At 46.7% G+C, this 25,114-nt stretch overlaps 1 long non-coding RNA gene across 1 annotated transcript in view; it reads right to left on the bottom strand.

The window, feature by feature from the left end:
* Positions 1-5,366: 5,366 nt before the first annotated feature.
* LOC122935860 overlaps positions 5,367-25,114 on the bottom strand; it is a 35,762-nt gene continuing 16,014 nt past the window's right edge. The window contains exons 2-4 of the long non-coding RNA XR_006388839.1: positions 21,926-22,113; positions 5,985-6,181; positions 5,367-5,403 (exon numbers count right to left, since the gene is read on the bottom strand). This is a non-coding gene — a long non-coding RNA (uncharacterized LOC122935860). The remainder of the gene's footprint in view (positions 5,404-5,984; positions 6,182-21,925; positions 22,114-25,114) is intronic.

The following is a 25,114-nucleotide window of genomic DNA, read 5'->3' as shown; positions in this document are numbered from 1 at the left end:
TCCTCTGTGGGAGGTGTATCATCTGTGTCCTCTGTATCCCCCCAGCCACGCACCAGTGATGGCCATGAGCTGGTTTGGGTGCCACCCTGCTGTGAACATGGTTCCCCCTCCCCCATCTCCTCCTCCTCATCCTCCACCTCGTCATCCTCCAGAACTGTGCCCTGGCTGGACAATTGTGTACCTTGGTTTTGTGGGTGCAGGATTCCACCCTCGGAGCCACTTGGGAATGACTGGCCGGAGACCCTACGAAATGATCCCTCTTCCTCCTCCTCCTCCTTCTGTGCCACATCCTCTTCCATCATTGCCAGGAGTGTTTTTTCAAGGAGGCATAGAAGTGGGATAGTAATGCTGAGAACTGCGTTATAGGCACTGGCCATGTTGGTGGAGTACTCGAAACAGCGCAACAAGGAACACAGGTCTCGCATGGAGGCCCAGTCATTGGTGGTGAAGTGGTGCTGTTCTGCCGAGCGACTCACCCGTGCATGCTGCAGCTGAAACTCCACTATCACCTGCTGCTGCTCGCATAGTCTGGCCAGCATGTGCAAGGTGGGGTTCCACCTTGTGGGCACTTTGCATATGAGGCGGTGAGCGGGAAGGCCGAAGTTAGGCTGCAGCGCTGACAGGTGAGCAGCAGCAGGGTGAGAACGCCGAAAGCGCGCACAGACAGCCCGCACTTTATGCAGCAGCTCTGACATGTCGGGGTAATTTTTAAGGAATCTCTGCCTCACCACATTCAGCACATGCGCCAGGCAAGGGATGTGCGTCACAGCGGCTAGTCCAAGAGCTGCTACAAGATTTAGCCCATTATCGCACACCACCAGGCCGGGCTTGAGGCTGACTGGCACAAACCACTCATTGGTCTGTTGTTCAAGGCCCGTCCACAGCTCCTGCGTGGTGTGGGGTTTGTCCCCCAAACAGATAAGTTTTAAAACTGCCTGCTGTCATTTACCCCTGGCTGTGCTGAAGTTGGTGGTGAAGGTGTTACGCTGACTAGATGAGAAGCTGGTAGAAGATGAGGAAGCAGAGTAAGAGGAGGAAGCAACAGGAGGCAAACTGAAGCGCCCTGCAAACCTCGGTGGTGGAAGGACATGCACCAAACTGCTATCCGCCTCAGGCCCAGCCACCACTGCATTTACCCAGTGTGCTGTTATGGAGATATAACAGCCCTGACTGTGCTTACTGGTCTACGTATCCGTAGTCAGGTGCACCTTGCCACAGATGGTGTTGCGCAGTGCACACCTGATTTTGTCCCCTACTTGGTTGTGCAGTGAAGGGATGGCATGCCTTGAAAAGTAGTGGCGGCTGGGCACGACGTACTGTGGGACAGCCACCACCATGAGGCCTTTAAAACTATCCGTCTCCACCAGACGGAATGAGAGCATTTCAAAGGCCAGTTTTTTTAGAAATGATGGCATTCAGGGCTAGGGATTGCGGGTGGGTAGGGGGGTACTTCCTTATCCTCTCCAGCATTTGGGATATGGAGAGCTGAAGGCTTCCTTGGGACATTGTGGAGATGCTTGGTGACCCAGATGTTGGTGTTGCTGTCAGATCCTCTGTTTGCGGGGTGGCAGTGTCACTCCAGAGGTGGATGAAGAGGCAGAGACTGCAGCAGAAGAGGAAGCAGGAGGAGCCAGAGACCTTTCTTGGTTTTTAAAGGTGTCTACTCTACTGCAGCTTGTGCGTTGCATTTAAATGCCTGGTCATGCAGGTTGTGCTCAGGTTGAGAACGTTAATGCCTCGCTTCAGGCTCTGATTGCACAGCGTGCAAACCACTCGTGTCTTGTCGTCAGCACATTGTCTGAAGAACTGCCACGCCAGGGAACTCCTTGGAGCTGGCTTTGGTGCGCTCGGTCCCTTGCTATGGTGGGCAGTAGGAGGCGTACTGTCTAGAGGACGGCCTCTCCGAATTTGCACTCTGCTCCCTCTTCTGCTGTGCTGGTGGCTCTGTGCGACCACCGCCTCTTCCTCCGAACTACATTGATCACTCACATGACCTTAATTCCATGTAGGGTCGAGGACCTCACTGTCCTACACATCATCTTCCACCCAGTCTTCACCCCTGGCTTCCTTGTCGGTCTGCACACTTTTGAAAGCCCCAGCAGTTGGCACCTGTGTTTCGTCATCATCCGAGACATGCTGCGATGTTCCTCCCATGTACTCATCTTGAAAGATAAGTGGTTGGGCATCGGTGCACTCAATCTCTTCCACTTCTAGGGCAGGGCTAGGTGGATGGCCCTGGGAAACCCTGCTAACAGAGTCATCAAAAAGCAGACGAGAGTGTGACATGACTTGGGGCTCAGACTGCTTGGCTGATTTGCAAGAGGATGAGGTGAAAGACTGATGGACATCGGCTGCAGGTGCCAACTGTGGTCTTTCAGCAGGAGACTGGTTGGGAGACAATGTGAAGGAACTGGATCCACTGTCAGCAACCCAATCTACTATCACCTGTACTTGTTCAGGCCTCACCATTCGTAGAGCAGCATTAGGCCCGACCAAATACCGCTGCAGGTTTTGTAGCCTACTCGCAACTGAGGAAGGGGTTTCACTTGTGCGTGTAGCTGGCACAGATTGACCACATCCTCCCCCTGCAACAGGAGCTCCACCAGCAGCACCACGACCTGGGCCACGTCCCTTATTTGATGCTCTCCTCATATTTTTTTAATTTAGGATCTTGCCCTAAATGGGTGTTTAATTAATATTAGAATAGAACGACAGTATGTAAAGGGTGTATCTCACACGGCCTGAACCAGACTAGGCCTGAATTAAAGATTTCTTTGCACAGAATGGCTGTATTTCAAATGGCTGTATTTCATTCCTGCTGCACACTTACAACATGATGCTGTCAGAGGTGTCTTGGTTTGTTTTTGGTACTTTCCTGGTCTGGTGGGGGTCCATTTCAGGGAACAAAATCCTGCTGCACACTTTGAACATGCTGCTGGCTGCCGTGCTGAGTTAGGCTGAGCTATGTGTATGCCTTTTACTGGACTCTTAACATCTAGTCTGTCCTGACCCTGATGACTTATGTGTGGGCCTTATACTCCACCGTTACCCATACTTGCTGTTGCAGGTCCTGACCCATGTGTGGGCCTTGTACTCCACCATTACCGATACTTGCTGTTGTAGGTCCTGACACTGCTGAGTTATGTGTGGGCCATATACTCCACTGTTACCGATAATTGCTGTTGTAGGTCCTGACACTGCTGAGTTATGTGTGAGCCTTATACTCCACCTTTACCGATACTTAGTGATGGACGAACATCTGCTGGGACGGTTCGCAAACGCGATCACGCAAACAAGATCAAATGTTCGCGAACCGCAAGTCCACGGTGGGTCCCATTCATTTTAATGGCAGGCGAACCTAAAAAACCTTCCTCCCAAATTTGAAGCCAAGAAATAATTACTAGAAGTACACAAATAGTCTCACAACATGGACAGTGACATACCAGATGTATTATTTGAATTTGCGATCTCCATTCATTTTTTTTTTCAATGCAAAATATCGGCAATATAATTTTCTCGTATGCGCAAATGCACTATACAGTACCTAAATGCACTATAAAGAAAGTATATTGGTATATAACACCCCGCTTCAATCAGTTTTGGGGGGGGGAACGAGTGGTATATCACACCTGTAGAAATTATTTGTTCCAATAACGCTTTTCCCTCTATATACCTGCAGTATCGCAGCAGAACTGCACACAACAGCCGCACAATACAAATGTACTATAATATACTTTCTAAAATAGAAAGTATATTATAACATTGTACAAGGAAGGCAATCCATTAGAATATACATGAAGATAAAACATAATAATTTTACTATGAGGGTCCATTCACACGCCCGTAAGTGTTTTGCGGATCCGCAAAGCACGGACACCGGCAATGTGCTTTCTGCAATTTGTGGACCGTACATCGCCGGCACCATTATAGAAAATACCTAATCTTGTCTGCAATTGCCTACAAGAATAGGTCATGTTCTATTTTTTTGCGGAAACGAAAGCACAGATGCGGATCCACGAAAGCACAGATGTGGATCCGCAAATGTTGATGTGGATCCGGAAATGCGGATGCGAACAGCACATTCCGGCCCCATTCAAAATAAATGGGAACGGATGCGGACCCATTTTGCGGACGTGTGAATGGAAATGATATCCCTCAAAATAAAAATAAATTAAATTATTAAAGTTGAGCAAAAAGCATAGATGTGGTAGGCAATAACAAGAGCTCGGCACTAAATCAGGTGCTCGGCGGCACCAAATCAGAAACCATATGCCCTACCACAATCCGGGGGGTTCCAGTGCAGATCAATGAATCCAGGAGGGAAAGCAAAATAAACATCCATCCCTGGGCTAGATGATGATGTGGTATTGAAGGACAGGGGGGGCAAAGAACTGTCCCTGATATTGCCCTACAGGGGGGTGCTATTCTGGCCCTGATAGCCTAACCACAGACCACCCACCCTGATAAGTGCGACCCCGTCCGGAACCTTACTCTATATAAAAATGGCCATAGTAAGCCCCTAGCCCCTAGGCTTCTGACCTCCAGGTGATTACTATATATATCTATGTGTTTTTGACTCATTATATTGTATTTGACTATCACACTTATCGATAGCACACCTAAACTAGTGCTTAAAATGACTTTTGTGGCCCTATTAGCTAGCGTTTGGTGTCCCTAACAGCCTGTCCCCGCTCCACACAGCAACCTCTCGCTACACTGGCAAAACACTGAATGTAAATGGCGGCCAGATCAGGTTTATTTATGGGGTAGGGGGTATGTCCATTTGCTGAAATGTCTCAATTGGCTATCCTGTACCACCTGATAGATGTTTCATGGGTCAAAGTTCTTCGCAATGTTAAATAATATGGCGGGTGCGAATTTCTCTATATTTCCGCATGTTCGGTGAATTGCGAACACGCAAAGTTCGCCGCGAAACGACCGCCGGGTGAACCTCAAGGCCATCTCTACCGATACTTGCTGCTGTAGGTCCTGACACTGCTGAGTTATTGTGTAAGCCGTATACTACAGTGTTACCATGTACCTAATGCTGTCTGTTCTGCTGTCTGTCCTGATCAAGATGAGTTTGACCCTGGAATAAAGTGGCCTTATAACTAACTTATAAAATTACACTGTAACATTACATTATAAAAAACGAAAAAACGCTGTATCACTGTATCAAACTGAAAAATGGTATTTATAACAAATATAATAACAAAACATGCCTCTAGGGCAACTTTTGGAGCTCCGATAATAGCTTGTCCATTTCTTTAAATCTGAGAAGGTACTTTTTCTCCATTTCCCTCTCTTTCTTATTGACGCGCTGACGCATCATTTTCTATTTAAGCATGTCTTTTGCATATTCTGTTTTCAGATCTTCAAAGTGCTTTTTGCACTTGTTCACTACTGAAAAAAATAAAATAAAAATAATAATAATTTCAATTAGGATTACTTACAAGAAAATGTTTGCATTGTGTGTAGTATGTGTTTAAACACTGCCTATTTACATCTAAATAAAATAACTATAGATATTTACGTTAATTATATTTTGGTTTTCTTAGTGATAGTTCAGATAGAGTATAATGTTAATTATTTGGTTAGTTAATACTTTGTAGGTAGTTTACAGAGTATGTCGCATTTTTTTTTCGTATTACACTACTTTATGTTGTCCCCTCATTGTTGCCACTTTAAACCACTTCACGGCCGGCCATTAAGAGTAGGCCTCAGCGGGACATGACTTGACGCAGAGGGACAGTCTATTACGGACCAACAGACACCCTGCCCCCAGGTATAAACGTTTGTGAACTGAACCGGGGTGCAAATGCAGCTCAGCTAAACAGGCAGCCATGTTAACTAAGGGCTGCTATTTTTCAGATTCATTACACATGTGAATTACAGCTCAGGAGATTCAAGGTGGTGGGGGTATCGTGGGATTCTTGAGAATATGTTATGTATACCAAATTATAGTAATGTGTGCACATATTTACCCTCCCGGTGGGGGGTGTAGACCACCTCTTCCTCATCTTCTGGAGCTGGGGGGGGGGGCAGAATCTGGCCTCCTCCTCAGTCGCCTCTGTCTCGCCAACATCTCTGGGGTGCTCCTCACACTCCTCTTCCATGGGCACCCCCTTTGTTTTTTTTTGTTTTTTGTTTTTGTGGTGGCGTACCGAGGGAACGGGTTGACCTGTAATAATGACACAATATTAAGAATTTACACAAACAACTCATAATTTATGGCAATGATAAAGATCAAGAAATTTCTATATGGAGGAATCTGCATGGGATTATGAATTATACCAATAGTGGATTTGCCTGATTTTGTTGGGGAAAACAAAAGTGTTATTGATGGGTAGAACTAGTCTAAGTTACAAGGTAGGATGAGGTAACATGGGATTTGTTAGGAAGGTGCCCTATAGGGTATTGTGACTGGGTAATGGGCGTTTAGGGAAACCAAGCAACAGTTCGGAAATTAGATAAGGGGTTATTGGATGTTGTTATGTTGGGTATATAATTTTTTTGTGGCTGCCAGTGTTAGACTGTCTGTCAAGTTGCATTTTGAAGTTCTGCTGCCAGCCCACCCTCCCTCCCTGTAGAATTAGTTGTCACGTTAACTTTATAATTAGAAGGAGGCTTAAAGTCTCCCCTTTAACTGTCACTTTTACGGTGACCGCCCCTTTAACAGTGACTTTGATGGTGACCTCCCCTTTAACAGTGACTTTCACGGTGACCGCACCTTTAACTATGAACACAGCGCCCGTCAGTTGGCAGTTAGGATTTAAAGAGGACCTTTCACCAATTATGACACTGTGAACTAAGAATACAGACATGGAGAGCGGCGCCCGGGGATCTCACTGCACTTACTATTATCCCTGGTCGCCTCTCCGTTCTCCTGCTATGCACTCCGGTATCTCCGGCCACTAAGTTATAGTAGGCGGAGATTTCAGTCACTAAGTTATGGTAGGCGGAGTCTGCCCTTGTTCTGCTATAGCGCTGGCCAATCGCAGCGCAGAGCTCACAGCCTGGGAGGTTATTTTCTCCCAGGCTGTGAGCTCTGCAATGCGATTGACCAGCGCTACAGACGAACAAGGGCAGACTCCGCCTACCATAACTTTGTGACCGGAGATACCGGAGGGCATAGCAGGAGAACGGAGCGGCGCCCAGGGATAATAGTAAGTGCAGTGAGATCACCGTGCGCCTCTCTCCATGTCTGTATTCTTGGTTCACAGTGTCATAATCGGTGAAAGGTGCTCTTTAAGTGAAAGACTGGCAGGCTTGTATTGGATAATACAGGTAGTTTTTTTAGGAATATCTCGGGAACGGTAACGTCGTAGAGGCCGAGACCCCCGCAAGATTTCTTTCCAGGTAGCAAGGGATGTGTATACCAAGTTTTGTTGAAATCGATGGTTGCGTTTTAGATTTTTTGCGGAACATACATATACACATACATACATATATACACACATACATCCTTATATATATATTGTAAGGGGGAGCTCTCTTTCAGGGGGTCACACTCACAGACACCAGAATTTAAGGGCCAAAACTGTGTTTTATTGCGGCACGTCCGCGTAAACATAAACAGTTTTACAAAATAAACTCCTGCCCGTCTGGGCTCTACCTAAAGATATAGGTTTCCCTGACTCACCTCTAAGTACCGCTTAGTGTCAGGGTCTCAGGCGCCAAGCCTTAGCAGGTTCCACTCATCAAGCATCAGTCAACACAGTGAAGAAATCAGGCTTTGCATAGCCTTCTGGCCCCTCAGTCCTCCTGACTGAGACCACACACATAGCCTCTGCTCTAGGTTCATAGACACTTCTCCCTCCTCAGACTGACCTGCTGATTGACAGTGAAGAAATGGAAACTCCTGCCATATCTCTCCCCTAGCAGCCGTGAGGCCTGTCACTGCCTCACATATCCCCCCCCCCCCCTTTGTTCAAGCCCGTAGGGGTGAACACTAGCACAAAACCCAGATGCTTGTGAGAGGGCATCTACCTGGCCTACAGTTTCCCCTTTATTCTGCCAGACCCAGGACAACAGCGCTTGGTTTGTCACGAACACAAGTTTATTATGAAGTAGATATGGGACTTTCTTCCCCATCTCATGAGCAGGTACTCTCTTTCACGAGCTAGGATTTTACGCCTTCGCACCCGTGGCCTCTCTCTTTTCTTTCTTTTTCTCCCCACATTTGGCCTTCGGCCTCTGGAACTTCTCTCAGAAGATGTTTTTATATGATCGGCAAGCTCTCTTTTCTCGGGCTTCTGTAAATGCTCCTCATGTCCTTTCTTGGACTGCTGCAACTCTTGACTGAACAGTTCCAGTTCATGGTTGTGTCTCGACCCTTTCTCCTTTAGCAGAGCAGGCTTGTCCCCGCACACTTTTTAAAAGTGCCTCCGGTGCACATCTTCCCAGCTGTGGTTTCCCCCACTTTGACAGTAGTTTCTGAGACCTCTGCTTCTTTAGTGGCTTTTTCCACATCAGTAGCCACTCCTTCGGTCTCTGCAGCACCTGAGGACTTCACATCCCCCAACACCTCAGCCTTAACTTCTTCAGCCTTTGTTTCCCTGGACCCGGCATCATATACTTGCCCTTTTAAGTCCTTCTCCTCTTTCTCCAGAGGCTCATCCAGGACACTGTTCTCCTTTTGGGAGGAATTAAGGAGAGCCAGCCCACAGTAGTAGACAGGATCTGCATTCTGGTCATCCATGTCCTCATATTTCTTCCCCAGCAGGCTGCTGGCTACTTGGAAGACCTTGTAGGCGGAGGGGATGTCTTTTGTGACCTTGCCCTGGTCACACACTGTCATGAGACTCTTGGCCTCTGCATCCACATCAGCCCCATCAACGGGTTCAGCAGAAAGACCTTCCATCTTCTCTGCCTCGGGCGGTACTACAGCGCCATCATCTCCAGACCGCCTCCTAACAGGCTCTGGCTTAGACCTCTTGACATCCTTCAGAGGACTCTCCTCTTCAGGTTTCTCATTTTCCACCTGCTGCTCAAGAGCACACTTAGACTTCTCCAACCCATAGACGTTCTTCCCGATGTCATCTTTTGAGCTCATGAGATCTTCCATCTCTGCTCTGAGTTGCCTGTTCAGCCTCTCAAAATCATCTCGCTCCTCAAGTACTTCTTCAAGAGCTCTGGCCAAGGAGAGGGCCTTGGTCGTCTTCTCTCGAGCATCAGTCTCCGCTTGGTCACGTTCTTTGGCATATCTGGCCGAGGTGGTTTTCTCTTCAGCCAGGAGCTTCTCCAACATCTTCTGTTTCTTCTCCAATTTAGAAACAATTTGTTTCTGGTGGTCCAGGTCTACCATCCGATCATGCAACTCTTGATCAAGTTGAGCCATCCTGGCTTACAAATGTCTTTTCTCCTCCAAGAGAGCAGAATTTTCTGAGGTGCTGTTTAGAACCATGCACACATGAAGTCTGGATCACTCAAAAGCTGCAAGTTCCTCTTGAAGTTGGAGAATTTCCGCTTCTATTAGTGACTCTAGTTCCTTCAGTTCATTCATCTCTTTCTGTAACTCCTCTGGAGATTCCTGCAGTTGCTATGCGAGAACCGCTAGCCCCATCTCTAGTGTATCTAGGGACTGTGCAGAGCGAGCGAAAACAGCTTCAAGTTTGTAGCTGTACTGTCCTGTCAGCTCATCTACAACTGTCTGGATATGAGCTTCAGACACTAGGCTGTCACCCGACTGAACTCTCATCTCGTCAGATATAACTGTCATCTGGTCGCTACTAGTAACCACTTTAGTTTTGCTGGGTCTTGACATGGTAGCCTCACTCTCGGAGTTGCTAACTGTAACGGCATATACGCCACTTATACTGTTTGTGTCATTATTAACCCTGACCTCTAGGGGCACCCATGAGTCAATCCCCACCTGGGACATTTTATTAATCATAGAAACCTGTGGAGACTTCACATCCACATCTGGTACGTGTGGTACACGTCACCCTCTAGCCCCGCCACATTGTCTACAATGGGGTCTCCTAGCGGTGTTTCTTCAACATTTATCAACACTTTTATATCAGACACATGTTTACCAACAGGGGGAGCTTTTTCCCCAATCACAGCCTGCAAATGTCATTATTATGTATGTCATTATTATCACATATTTCTCATGACATCCCATTTCCATTATGCATTTCGGCAAACATGGTACCATCACTTTGCACCTTATCTCAATGTGCAGCTCCTTAACATTATCATTTAAAGGGACAGGTACAGGTTCTACAGGAGTTTTGTCACTCTCTGCAGAAGTATCTCCATTACTTAAAACCTCCAAGCATAAGGGGAAATTATGGCCCACCATTCCCTCATGTATGAGCATATTTGTAACATCAGGTTCACAAGTCCCAGTTCTCTCCGGAGACTCTCCCTCAGTGAGAACCACCTAATAGTCCATATTTGGAGACTCTCCCTCAGTGAGAACCAACTGATAGTCCGTATTATTTACATAATTGTCCCGAACATGTAACACTCTATCAGTCTCTGGGGCGGCCATCATGCTACCTCTTACCTGGGCTAGCATGGGATCTCTGAATTTCACCACCCCAAATCTAATTTTGATCACAGGCTCTTTGGGCGACCCAGAAACCTTCTCCCCTGTAGGTTCCTGCGAGGGAGTAACTGCAACAGGCTTACCCGCCTGTGCAGACACTGTGTTTTCTGAATGTCATAAACTTCTGAGACGGTTTTTCGCCTCAGTGATTTTTTCGGCACTGACCCAGCCTGTTTCCACTGCGGCCGGCTCACGGTCACTGGATCTGCCACACAACTATTAACAGGAACAGTCTTACCGCCTGACGTCGTGGATTCGGGAGACAACGATATTCCCAGGACATCTCTACCAAGATCACCAGCCTTTGCAACAAATTAAGAATTTCAGGCTCCAGCACTCTCTTGTTGAAGTGTCAAGTTCTCCATCTTTATTAAACAATTGTGCATAGACAAATACAGGACTCACATTCTCTCTGGTGTGGGCTGTTGACGCGTTTCGAAAGTTCTTATTCGTAACAGACCAGCCTTTCCTTGGTTCCTGGCATTCCAAACACCCGCAGACTACTTACTGAAAACGTTGCCACCAGAAACAGCATGGCCTGGAGTCCCGACTTTTCCTAAATGGTAACTCCAGCCGCACTATTTAGGCCTCTGCGCACACGTGCAGGAAACATAGGATCTTCTGAGAGCCGCACCGCAACAGCACACATCTTTTCCTCTGGAACTCCAGCCGTACAACTCGATGCCTTTTTTCCGCTCCATAGCTGCCATAAGAACGGAAAGTCTTTCCCAATCACAAACTCCACTTCCAGGGCCTCACATTTTAAGACCTCCCATTGTACAGGGCCATAGTCCGTGATAAAGGTCAGAGACACGGTGACATCTGTCTCCAGCCCCCTCTTTAGAAAGTCCAGTACTTCGGGCTTAACACTGCAAAACAGCTTTCAGCAGCACCTGCTGTCTCGTCGTTGCCCCTAGCAACCGACTGTTGCCCTTCTCTCATGGACAACTTGCCCGCATCCTCCACCATATGTAAGGGGTAGCTCTCTTTAAGGGGGTCACACTCACAGACACCTTCACAGACACCAGGATTTAAGGGCCAAAACTATGTTTTATTGTGGCACGTCCGCGTAAACATAAACAGTTTTATAAAATAAACTCCTGCCCGTCTGGGCTCTACCTAAACATGACTCCTTGACTCACCTCTAAGTACCGCTTAGTGTCAGGGTCTCAGGCTCCAAGCCTAAGCAGGTTCCACTCATCAAGCATCAGTCCACACAGTGAAGAAATCAGGCTTTGCATAGCCTTCTGGCCCCTCAGTCCTCTTGACTGAGACCACACACAGAGCCTCTGCTCTAGGTTCACAGACACCTCTCCCTCACTAATACGGTGTTGGAACCCCTTTTGCCTTTAGAACTGCCTTAATTCTACGTGGCATTGATTCAACAAGGTGCTCATAGGCATTCTTTAGAAATGTTGGCCCATATTGATAGGATAGCATCTTGCAGTTGATGGAGATTTGAGGGATGCACATCCAGGGCACGAAGCTCCCGTTCCACCACATCCCAAAGATGCTCTATTGGGTTGAGATCTGGTGACTGTGGGGGCCATTTTAATACAGTGAACTCATTGTCATGTTCAAGAAACCAATTTGAAATTATTCGAGCTTTGTGACATGGTTCATTATCCTGCTGGAAGTAGCCATCAGAGGATGGGTACATGGTGGTCATGAAGGGATGGACATGGTCAGAAACAATGCTAAGGTAGCCCGTGGCATTTAAATGATGGCCAATTGGCACTAAGGGGCCTAAAGTGTGCTCAGAAAACATCCCCCACACCATTACACCACCACCACCAGCCTGCTTAGTGGTAACAAGGCATGATGGATACTCATCAGACCAGGCAACATTTTTCCAGTCTTCAACAGTCCAATTTTGGTGAGCTCGTGCAAATTGTAGCCTCTTTTTCCTATTTGTAGTGGAGATGAGTGGTACCCGGTGGGGTCTTCTGCTGTTGTAGCCCATTCGCCTCAAGGTTGTGCGTGTTGTGGCTTCACAAATGCTTTGCTGCATACCTCGGTTGTAACGAGTGGTTATTTCAGTCAACGTTGCTCTTCTATCAGCTTGAATCAGTCGGCCCATTCTCCTCTGACCTCTAGCATCAACAAGGCATTTTCGCCCACAGGACTGCCGCATACTGGATGTTTTTCCCTTTTCACACCATTCTTTGTAAACCCTAGAAATGGTTGTGCATGAAAATCCCAGTAATTGAGCAGATTGTGAAATACTCAGACCTGCCCGTATGGCACCAACAACCATGCTACGCTCAAAATTGCTTAAATCACCTTTCTTTCCCATTCTGACATTTTGTTTGGAGTTCAGGAGATTGTCTTGACCAGGACCACAACCCTACATGCATTGAAGCAACTGCCATGTGATTGGTTGACTAGATAGTCGCATTAATGAGAAATAGAATAGGTGTTCCTAATAATTCTTTAGGTGAGTATATATATATATATATATATATATATATATAAAATCTTGAATCCCATGCAAATTATGTGGGGGATGTCTGTAATGGTCGGGGACTTTGATTGGAATACTGAATGATATTTGCAGTTTATGTAGATAGAAACAAAAATACCTATATATATTTATGTGTGTGTGAAACATATGAAATCATCCGGTGACATCATATATCAGTACTGCGCTGTGTGTATAAATATATATATATATATATATATATATATTCAATTTTAGCGAGGTAGAGATGTATGATGTACCTGGAAGATTTTGTACATGTCACACCAGGTATTAAGTAATCATTTGAAAAGGGAAGAAATACTGATGTGGAAAAATTAACACACATGCTTTATGAGACATGTTATGTAAACCTAATGCAGATAAATACATTAAGATATTTTATAAAATGGCTTTTGGTTCAAGATAACATGGTGAGTTAAGAAATTTTAGTTAAGAGGTTGTGTGTAGGGATGAGCGAACTCGAACTGTATAGTTCGGGTTCGTACCGAATTTTGGGGTGTCCGTGACACGGACCCGAACCCGGACATTTTCGTAAAAGTCCGGGTTCGGGTTCGGTGTTCGTCGCTTTCTTCGCGCTTTTGTGACGCTTTCTTGGCGCTTTTTGAAAGGCTGCAAAGCAGCCAATCAACAAGCGTCATACTACTTGCCCCAAGAGGCCATCACAGCCATGCCTACTATTGGCATGGCTGTGATTGGCCAGAGCACCATGTGACCCAGCCTCTATTTAAGCTGGAGTCACATAGCGCCGCCCGTCACTCTGCTCTGATTAGCGTAGGGAGAGGTTGCGGCTGCGACAGTAGGGCGAGATTAGGCAGATTAACTCCTCCAAAGGACTTGATTAACTGATCGATCTGCAGCTGTGGATCATTGAGCTGCTGATCCTCAATTGCTCACTGTTTTTAGGCTGCCCAGACCGTTTGTCAGTCACATTTTTCTGGGGTGATCGGCGGCCATTTTGTGTCTTGTGGTGCGCCAGCACAAGCTGCGACCAAGTGCATTTAACCCTCAATGGTGTGGTTGTTTTTTGGCTAAAGCCTACATCAGGGTGAAGCTGTCACACCAAGTGCATTTAACCAGCAATAGTCTGTTTATTTTTTGGCCATATACTACATCAGGGGCAAGCTGCGCCTGTCACCAAGTGCATTTAACCCTCAATGGTGCGTTTGTTTTTTGGCTAAAGCCTACATCAGGGTGAAGCTGTCACACCAAGTGCATTTAACCAGCAATAGTCTGTTTATTTTTTGGCCATATACTACATCAGGGGCAAGCTGCGCCCGTCACCAAGTGCATTTAACCCTCAGTAGTGTGGTTGGTCAAGCTATCACACCAAGTGCATTTAACCAGCAATAGTCTGTTCATTTTTTGGCCATATACTAAATCAGGGGCAAGCTGCGCCCGTCACCAAGTGCATTTAACCAGCAATAGTCTGTTCATTTTTTGGCCATATACTACATCAGGGGCAAGCTGCGCCCGTCACCAAGTGCATTTAACCCTCAGTAGTGTGGTTGGTCAAGCTGTGACACCAAGTGCATTTAACCAGCAATAGTCTGTTCATTTTTTGGCCATATACTACATCAGGGGCAAGCTGCGCCCATCACCAAGTGCATTTAACCAGCAATAGTGTGGTTATTTTTTGGCCATATCCCAGTCTAATTCTGTCACTAAATCCATACCGGTCACCCAGCGCCTAAATACTAGGCCTCAAATTTATATCCCGCTAAATCTCTCGTTACCGCTGTCCTGTTGTGGCTGGGAAAGTTATTTAGTGTCCGTCAAAGCACATTTGTTGTTCTGGGTTGAAATACAATTCCCAATTTAGCAATTTAAAAATTTAGTGGTTTCTGCTGTATCAGAGCTATTTGAAATCTATCCCTAAAAGGGTATATAATATTCAAGGTGCACATAGGGTCATTCAGAATAACTTCACACACCCGCTACTGTGCATTTCCAAGTCTAATTCTGTCACTAAACCCATACCTGTCACCCAGCGCCTAAATACTAGGCCTCAAATTCATATCCAGCTAAATCTGTCGTTAGTGCTGTAGCTGGGCGAGTTATTTAGTGTCCGTTCAAGCACATTTCTTGTTCTGGGTTGAAATACAATTCCCAATTTAGCAATTTCATAATTTAGTGGTTTCTGCTATATCAGAGCTATTTGAAATCTATCCCTAAAAGGGTAGATCATATTGAAGGTGCACATAGGGACATTCAGAATAACTTCACACACCCGCTACTGTGCATTTCCAAGTCTAATTCTGTCACTAAACCCATACCTGTCACCCAGCGCCTAAATACTAGGCCTCAAATTTATATCCAGCTAAATCTGTCCTTAGTGCTGTAGCTGGGCGAGTTATTTAGTGTCCGTTCAAGCACATTTCTTGTTCTGGGTTGAAATACAATTCCCAATTTAGCAATTTCATAATTTAGTGGTTTCTGCTATATCAGAGCTATTTGAAATCTATCCCTAAAAGGGTATATAATATTCAAGGTGCACATTGGGTCATTCAGAATAACTTCACACACACCCGCTACTGTGTATTTCCAAGTCTAATTCTGTCACTAAACCCATACCTGTCACCCAGCGCCTAAATACTAGGCCTCAAATTTATATCCTGCTAAATCTCTCGTTAACGCTGTCCTGTTGTGGCTGGGAAAGTTATTTAGTGTCCGTCAAAGCACATTTTTTGTTCTGGGTTGAAATACAATTCCCAATTTAGCAATTTCATAATTTAGTGGTTTCTGCTATATCAGAGCTATTTGAAATCTATCCCTAAAAGGGTATATAATATTCAAGGTGCACATTGGGTCATTCAGAATAACTTCACACACACACGCTTCTGTGCATTTCCAAGTCTAATTCTGTCACTAAATCCATACCGGTCACCCAGCGCCTAAATACTAGGCCTCAAATTTATATCCTGCTAAATCTCTCGTTAACGCTGTCCTGTTGTGGCTGGGAAAGTTATTTAGTGTCCGTCAAAGCACATTTTTTGTTCTGGGTTGAAATACAATTCCCAATTTAGCAATTTCATAATTTAGTGGTTTCTGCTATATCAGAGCTATTTGAAATCTATCCCTAAAAGGGTATATAATATTCAAGGTGCACATTGGGTCATTCAGAATAACTTCACACACACACGCTTCTGTGCATTTCCAAGTCTAATTCTGTCACTAAATCCATACCGGTCACCCAGCGCCTAAATACTAGGCCTCAAATTTATATCCCGCTGAATTTGAATACAATACATTGGGCCAAATAATATATTTGTTGTTGTGGTGAACCATAACAATGAGAAAAACATCTAGTAAGGGACGCGGACGTGGACATGGTCGTGGTGGTGTTAGTGGACCCTCTGGTGCTGGGAGAGGACGTGGCCGTTCTGCCACATCCACACGTCCTAGTGTACCAACTACCTCAGGTCCCAGTAGCCGCCAGAATTTACAGCGATATATGGTGGGGCCCAATGCCGTTCTAAGGATGGTAAGGCCTGAGCAGGTACAGGCATTAGTCAATTGGGTGGCCGACAGTGGATCCAGCACGTTCACATTATCTCCCACCCAGTCTTCTGCAGAAAGCGCACAGATGGCGCCTGAAAACCAACCCCATCAGTCTGTCACATCACCCCCATGCATACCAGGGAAACTGTCTCAGCCTCAAGTTATGCAGCAGTCTCTTATGCTGTTTGAAGACTCCGCTGGGAGGGTTTCCCAAGGGCATCCACCTAGCCCTTCCCCAGCGGTGAAAGACATAGAATGCACTGACGCACAACCACTTATGTTTCCTGATGATGAGGACATGGGAATACCACCTCAGCATGTCTCTGATGATGACGAAACACAGGTGCCAACTGCTGCGTCTTTCTGCAGTGTGCAGACTGAACAGGAGGTCAGGGATCAAGACTGGGTGGAAGACGATGCAGGGGACGATGAGGTCCTAGACCCCACATGGAATGAAGGTCGTGCCACTGACTTTCACAGTTCGGAGGAAGAGGCAGTGGTGAGACCGAGCCAACAGCGTAGCAAAAGAGGGAGCAGTGGGCAAAAGCAGAACACCCGCCGCCAAGAGACTCCGCCTGCTACTGACCGCCGCCATCTGGGACCGAGCACCCCAAAGGCAGCTTCAAGGAGTTCCCTGGCATGGCACTTCTTCAAACAATGTGCTGACGACAAGACCCGAGTGGTTTGCACGCTGTGCCATCAGAGCCTGAAGCGAGGCATTAACGTTCTGAACCTGAGCACAACCTGCATGACCAGGCACCTGCATGCAAAGCATGAACTGCAGTGGAGTAAACACCTTAAAACCAAGGAAGTCACTCAGGCTCCCCCTGCTACCTCTTCTGCTGCTGCCGCCTCGGCCTATTCTGCTGCTGCCGCCTCGGCCTCTTCCTCCGCCTCTGGAGGAACGTTGGCACCTGCCGCCCAGCAAACAGGGGATGTACCACCAACACCACCACCACCACCTCCGTCACCAAGCGTCTCAACCATGTCACACGCCAGCGTTCAGCTCTCCATCTCACAAACATTTGATAGAAAGCGTAAATTCCCACCTAGCCACCCTCGATCCCTGGCCCTGAATGCCAGCATTTCTAAACTACTGGCCTATGAAATGCTGTCATTTAGGCTGGTGGACACAGACAGCTTCAAACAGCTCATGTCGCTTGCTGTCCCACAGTATGTTGTTCCCAGCCGGCACTACTTCTCCAAGAGAGCCGTGCCTTCCCTGCACAACCAAGTATCCGATAAAATCAAGTGTGCACTGCGCAACGCCATCTGTAGCAAGGTCCACCTAACCACAGATACGTGGACCAGTAAGCACGGCCAGGGACGCTATATCTCCCTAACTGCACACTGGGTAAATGTAGTGGCAGCTGGGCCCCAGGCGGAGAGCTGTTTGGCGCACGTCCTTCCGCCGCCAAGGATCGCAGGGCAACATTCTTTGCCTCCTGTTGCCACCTCCTCCTTCTCGGCTTCCTCCTCCTCTTCTTCCACCTGCTCATCCAGTCAGCCACACACCTTCACCACCAACTTCAGCACAGCCCGGGGTAAACGTCAGCAGGCCATTCTGAAACTCATATGTTTGGGGGACAGGCCCCACACCGCACAGGAGTTGTGGCGGGGTATTGAACAACAGACCGACGAGTGGTTGCTGCCGGTGAGCCTCAAGCCCGGCCTGGTGGTGTGTGATAATGGGCGAAATCTCGTTGCAGCTCTGGGACTAGCCAATTTGACGCACATCCCTTGCTTGGCGCATGTGCTGAATTTGGTGGTGCAGAAGTTCATTCACAACTACCCCGACATGTCAGAGCTGCTGCATAAAGTGCGGGCCGTCTGTTCGCGCTTCCGGCGTTCACATCCTGCTGCTGCTCGCCTGTCTGCGCTACAGCGTAACTTCGGCCTTCCCGCTCACCGCCTCATATGCGACGTGCCCACCAGGTGGAACTCCACCTTGCACATGCTGGACAGACTGTGCGAGCAGCAGCAGGCCATAGTGGAGTTTCAGCTGCAGCACGCACGGGTCAGTCGCACTACAGAACAGCACCACTTCACCACCAATGACTGGGCCTCCATGCGAGACCTGTGTGCCCTGTTGCGCTGTTTCGAGTACTCCACCAACATGGCCAGTGGCGATGACACCGTTATCAGCGTTACAATACCACTTCTATGTCTCCTTGAGAAAACACTTAGGGCGATGATGGAAGAGGAGGTGGCCCAGGAGGAGGAGGAGGAGGAGGAAGAGGGGTCATTTTTAGCACTTTCAGGCCAGTCTCTTCGAAGTGACTCAGAGGGAGGTTTTTGGCAACAGCAGAGGCCAGGTACAAATGTGGCCAGCCAGGGCCCACTACTGGAGGACGAGGAGGACGAGGATGAGGAGGAGGTGGAGGAGGATGAGGATGAAGCATGGTCACAGCGGGGTGGCACCCAACGCAGCTCGGGTCCATCACTGGTGCGTGGCTGGGGGGAAAGGCAGGACGATGACGATACGCCTCCCACAGAGGACAGCTTGTCCTTACCCCTGGGCAGCCTGGCACACATGAGCGACTACATGCTGCAGTGCCTGCGCAACGACAGCAGAGTTGCCCACATTTTAACCTGTGCGGACTACTGGGTTGCCACCCTGCTGGATCCACGCTACAAAGACAATGTGCCCACCTTACTTCCTGCACTGGAGCGTGATAGGAAGATGCGCGAGTACAAGCGCACGTTGGTAGACGCGCTACTGAGAGCATTCCCAAATGTCACAGGGGAACAAGTGGAAGCCCAAGGCCAAGGCAGAGGAGGAGCAAGAGGTCGCCAAGGCAGCTGTGTCACGGCCAGCTCCTCTGAGGGCAGGGTTAGCATGGCAGAGATGTGGAAAACTTTTGTCAACACGCCACAGCTAACTGCACCACCACCTGATACGCAACGTGTTAGCAGGAGGCAACATTTCACTAACATGGTGGAACAGTACGTGTGCACACCCCTCCACGTACTGACTGATGGTTCGGCCCCATTCAACTTCTGGGTCTCTAAATTGTCCACGTGGCCAGAGCTAGCCTTTTATGCCTTGGAGGTGCTGGCCTGCCCGGCAGCCAGCGTTTTGTCTGAACGTGTATTCAGCACGGCAGGGGGCGTCATTACAGACAAACGCAGCCGCCTGTCTACAGCCAATGTGGACAAGCTGACGTTCATAAAAATGAACCAGGCATGGATCCCACAGGACCTGTCCGTCCCTTGTCCAGATTAGACATTAACTACCTCCCCATAACCATATATTATTGGACTCCAGGGCACTTCCTCATTCAATCCTATTTTTATTTTCATTTTACCATTATATTGCGAGGCTACCCAAAGTTGAATGAACCTCTCCTCTGCCTGTGTGCTAGGCCTAAATATATGCCAATGGACTGTTGCAGTGGTGGCTGACATGAAGCCTGATTCTCTGCTATGACATGCAGACTAATTCTCTGCTGACATGAAGCCAGATTGTCTGTTACGGGACCTCTCTCCTCTGCCTGGGTGCTGGGCCTAAATTTATGACAATGGACTGTTGCAGTGGTGGCTGACGTGAAGCCTGATTCTCTGCTATGACATGCAGACTGATTCTCTGCTGACATGAAGCCAGATTGTCTGTTACGGGACCTCTCTGCTCTGCCTGTGTGCTAGGCCTAAATATATGCCAATGGACTGTTGCAGTGGTGGGTGACGTGAAGCCTCATTCTCTGCTATGACATGCAGACTGATTCTCTGCTGACATGAAGCCAGATCGTCTGTTACGGGACCTCTCTGCTGTGCCTGTGTGCTAGGCCTAAATATATGCCAATGGACTGTTGCAGTGGTGGCTGACGTGAAGCCTCATTCTCTGCTATGACATGCAGACTGATTCTCTGCTGTCATGAAGCCAGATTGTCTGTTACGGGACCTCTCTGCTCTGCCTGTGTGCTAGGCCTAAATATATGCCAATGGACTGTTGCAGTGGTGGGTGACGTGAAGCCTCATTCTCTGCTATGACATGCAGACTAATTCTCTGCTGACATGAAGCCAGATTGTCTGTTACGGGACCTCTCTCCTCTGCCTGGGTGCTGGGCCTAAATTTATGACAATGGACTGTTGCAGTGGTGGCTGACGTGAAGCCTGATTCTCTGCTATGACATGCAGACTGATTCTCTGCTGTCATGAAGCCAGATCCTCTGTTACGGGACCTCTCTCCTCTGCCTGGGTGCTGGGCCTAAATTTATGACAATGGACTCTTGCAGTGGTGGGTGACGTGAAGCCTCATTCTCTGCTATGACATGCAGACTGATTCTCTGCTGACATGAAGCCAGATTGTCTGTTACGGGACCTCTCTCCTCTGCCTGTGTGTGTGCTGGGCCTAAATATATGCCAATGGACTGTTGCAGTGGTTGCTGACGTGAAGCCTCATTCTCTGCTATGACATGCAGACTGATTCTCTGCTGACATGAAGCCAGATTCTCTGTTACGGGACCTCTCTCCTCTGCCTGTGTGTGTGCTGGGCCTAAATATATGCCAATGGACTGTTGCAGTGGTGGCTGACGTGAAGCCTCATTCTCTGCTATGACATGCAGACTGATTCTCTGCTGACATGAAGCCAGATTCTCTGTTACGGGACCTCTCTCCTCTGCCTGTGTGTGTGCTGGGCCTAAATATATGCCAATGGACTGTTGCAGTGGTGGCTGACGTGAAGCCTCATTCTCTGCTATGACATGCAGACTAATTCTCTGCTGACATGAAGACAGATTCTCTGTTACGGGACCTCCCTCCTCTGCCTGGGTGCTGGGCCTAAATATATGCCAATGGACTGTTGCAGTGGTGGCTGACGTGAAGCCTCATTCTCTGCTATGACATGCAGACTAATTCTCTGCTGACATGAAGACAGATTCTCTGTTACGGGACCTCTCTCCTCTGCCTGGGTGCCGGGGCCTAAATATCTGAGAATGGACTGTTCCAGTGGTGGGTGACGGGAAGCCATATTCTCTGCTATGGAACCTCTCTCCAATTGATTTTGGTTAATTTTTATTTATTTAATTTTTATTTTAATTCATTTCCCTATCCACATTTGTTTGCAGGGGATTTACCTACATGTTGCTGCCTTTTGCAGCCCTCTAGCTCTTTCCTGGGCTGTTTTACAGCCTTTTTAGTGCCGAAAAGTTCGGGTCCCCATTGACTTCAATGGGGTTCGGGTTCGGGACGAAGTTCGGATCGGGTTCGGATCCCGAACCCGAACATTTCCGGGATGTTCGGCCGAACTTCTCGAACCCGAACATCCAGGTGTTCGCTCAACTCTAGTTGTGTGTTAACCCTACTACATCTGTATAGATTAGCAGCATAACTGAATATATACATTACTGAGTGTTGTAGAAAGAAATACAAAATTCATGTAAGCATTGTACCTGGGCATAATCGCCGACTATAATCTTCGACTCGATCTGGGTGTAGTCGATTGAGGTCACAATATTTTTTTTGAATGGGGTCATGCCATAGCCCATTTTGGAATTTTAATTCCGCCCAGACAGACCGCACAATGGCCTCTTTTTCAACCCTTTTCCGGGTCCAAGGGTATCCCCGCTCCAAAACTGTGCTGAAGGATAAAGATGAAAGCATATAATCACAATTTTTTTTTTTATTAAACAAATATTTAAAAAAATATCCACTACAAAAAAGCAAAAAGTAGTTATTAGATTTAAAGTTACCGATATAAGATCGGATTGTATTGCGATTATATGTATGTGAGGTCTGAGTAATCAGATATTGGCCAGCTAAGCTGCGAAGTACCTGTCTAGTTAAGTGACAGTACGGTATTGGGTGTACAGCTGGTTCGCCTCCACAAGGTATACCCTGGGTAACGCTAAATGGACATAAATTTAAATCTATATATATTGTGTGTGTGGTATATATTGCATGGAAGGAAAACGGACATGCTATGTGCATCTGATAGATATTTATCTGTTGTCCATGCATACATGCTACTGATATACAGGTCCTTCTAAAAAAAATTGCATATTGTGATAAAGTTCATTATTTTCTGTAATGTACTGATAAACATTAGACTTTCATATATTTTAGATTCACACAACCTGAAGTAGTTCAAGCCTTTCATTGTTTTAATATTGATGATTTTGGCATATAGCTCATGAAAACCCAATCTAAAAAAATTAGCATATCATGAAAAGGTTCTCTAAACAAGCTATTAACCTAATCATCTGAATCAACTAATTAACTCTAAACACTTGCAAAAGATTCCTGAGGCTTTAAAAAACTCCCAGCCTGGTTCATTACTCAAAACCGCAATCATGGGTAAGACTGCTGACCTGACTGCTGTCCAGAAGGCCATCATTGACACCCTCAAGCAAGAGGGTAAGACACAGAAAGAAATTTCTGAACGAATAGGCTGTTCCCAGAGTGCTGTATCAAGGCACCTCAGTGGGAAGTCTGTGGGAAGGAAAAAGTGTTGCAGAAAACGCTGCACAATGAGAAGAGGTGACCGGACCCTGAGGAAGATTGTGGAGAAGGACCAATCCCAGACCTTGGGGGACCTACGGAAGCCACCGTGTACAGGCGTGTGCAGGAAATGGGCTACAGGTGCCGCATTCCCCAGGTCAAGCCACTTTTGAACCAAAAACAGCGGCAGAAGCGCCTGACCTGGGCTACAGAGAAGCAGCACTGGACTGTTGCTCAGTGGTCCAAAGTACTTTTTTCGGATGAAAGCAAATTTTGCATGTCATTCGGACATCAAGGTGCCAGAGTCTGGAGGAAGACTGGGGAGAGGGAAATGCCAAAATGCCTGAAGTACAGTGTCAAGTACCCACAGTCAGTGATGGTCTGGGGTGCCATGTCAGCTGCTGGTGTTGGTCCACTGTGTTTTATTAAAGGCAGGGTCAATGCAGCTAGCTATCAGGAGATTTTGGAGCACTTCATGCTTCCATCTGCTGAAAAGCTTTATGTAGATGAAGATTTCATTTTTCAGCACGACCTGGCACCTGCTCACAGTGCCAAAACCACTGGTAAATGGTTTACTGACCATGGTATTACTGTGCTCAATTGGCCTGCCAACTCTCCTGACCTGAACCCCATAGAGAATCTGTGGGATATTGGGAAGAGAAAGTTGAGAGACACAAGACCCAACACTCTGGATGAGCTTAAGGCCACTATCGAAGCACCCTGGGCCTCCATAACACCTTAGCAGTGCCACAGGCTGATTGCCTCCATGCCACGCCGCATTGAAGCAGTCATTTCTGCAAAAGGATTCCCGACCAAGTATTGAGTGCATAACTGAACATAATTATTTGAAGGTTAACTTTTTTGGTATTAAAAACACTTTTCTTTTATTGGTCGGATGAAATATGCTTTTTTAAATTTTTTAGATAGGAAATTTGGGTTTTCATGAGCTGTATGCCAAAATCATCAATATTAAAACAATAAAAGGCTTGAACTACTTCAGTTGTGTGTAATGAATCTAAAATATATGAAAGTCTAATGTTTATCAGTACATTACAGAAAATAATGAACTTTATCACAATATGCAAATTTTTTTAGAAGGACCTGTAGTGCTGCGAAGTAACAAGTATACTCAGTGCACCAATCAGTAGTATCTACTATTGGGGAGGGCGGGGGCGGCGGAGGAAAAAAAGATAATAATAATAATAATTTGTATCAATGTAGTTCTTATTCGCATACACAAATATTTAGCAACACTCAATCTCTATATAAATCATTTAGACGTACAGTAGATCGAGTGTTGCTAAATATTATTCTGCCATGCATGCAATATGAAATAAAATACCGTGCTGTAATACAATATTACTTATAGTGAGAATAACTTCTTCTTCTTTTTTAAATCGAATTTGCCCCATCGATCGCCGATTTTAATACAGAAAGAACGCCAAACTCCACTGGTAGCAAAACTAAAACCAAAACCAGGGCACGTGACACTATTACGTCACTCATAAGATCACATTCTCACACGATCATTCATAACATTCCCGATTTTCAGCTAAAAATCGCAAATTCGAATAACAAGATTGATTCCACCCTGCTTCTTGCAATATAGCAAATATTCGAAAACATAATGTAGAATTGATTGATTTAGCTGATATAGTGGTATATTCTTCTTTGTCTAATAGTTGTAAAATTCACGAATATTCGATATAGCGAATATTCGCAATTCGCTAAAAATATTTGCTATTAGAATATTCGCGCTCAACACTACTCATCACTAGTAACTATGTCCCCCGCTGCACTAAACACCTTCTCTGATGCCACACTATTAGCCAATTCCGAATGCTTTCCAGGGCAAACTCATCCACAATTCAATTTGGCTGTCTAGTAGTCCAGGGAATCTTGGTTTTGGAGTGACAGTGTGCAGTCCAAGTATGCCACCACCTGCTGGTTCAGGTTCTGCTTCATGTCTTGCAGCTACAGCTGACTGGTTTCTTTAGTAGGCAGGAAAAGACACATGCTCATCAGAGATTCAACACTCAAGAGCTGGTTCTGCTCCTTTCGCCACACCCATCCTCCAGCTGTCATGAGAGTGGAGCGTGAATGCAGAGGGTCTGCCCGGTCAGACCTTCGTGAGTATGGGC

The sequence above is a fragment of the Bufo gargarizans genome, chromosome 4, assembly GCF_014858855.1.
Source record: "Bufo gargarizans isolate SCDJY-AF-19 chromosome 4, ASM1485885v1, whole genome shotgun sequence".
NCBI lineage: Eukaryota > Metazoa > Chordata > Amphibia > Anura > Bufonidae > Bufo > Bufo gargarizans.
The sequence above is the reverse complement of the archived record's forward strand: the minus strand, read 5'-3'. Positions and strand labels throughout refer to the sequence as shown.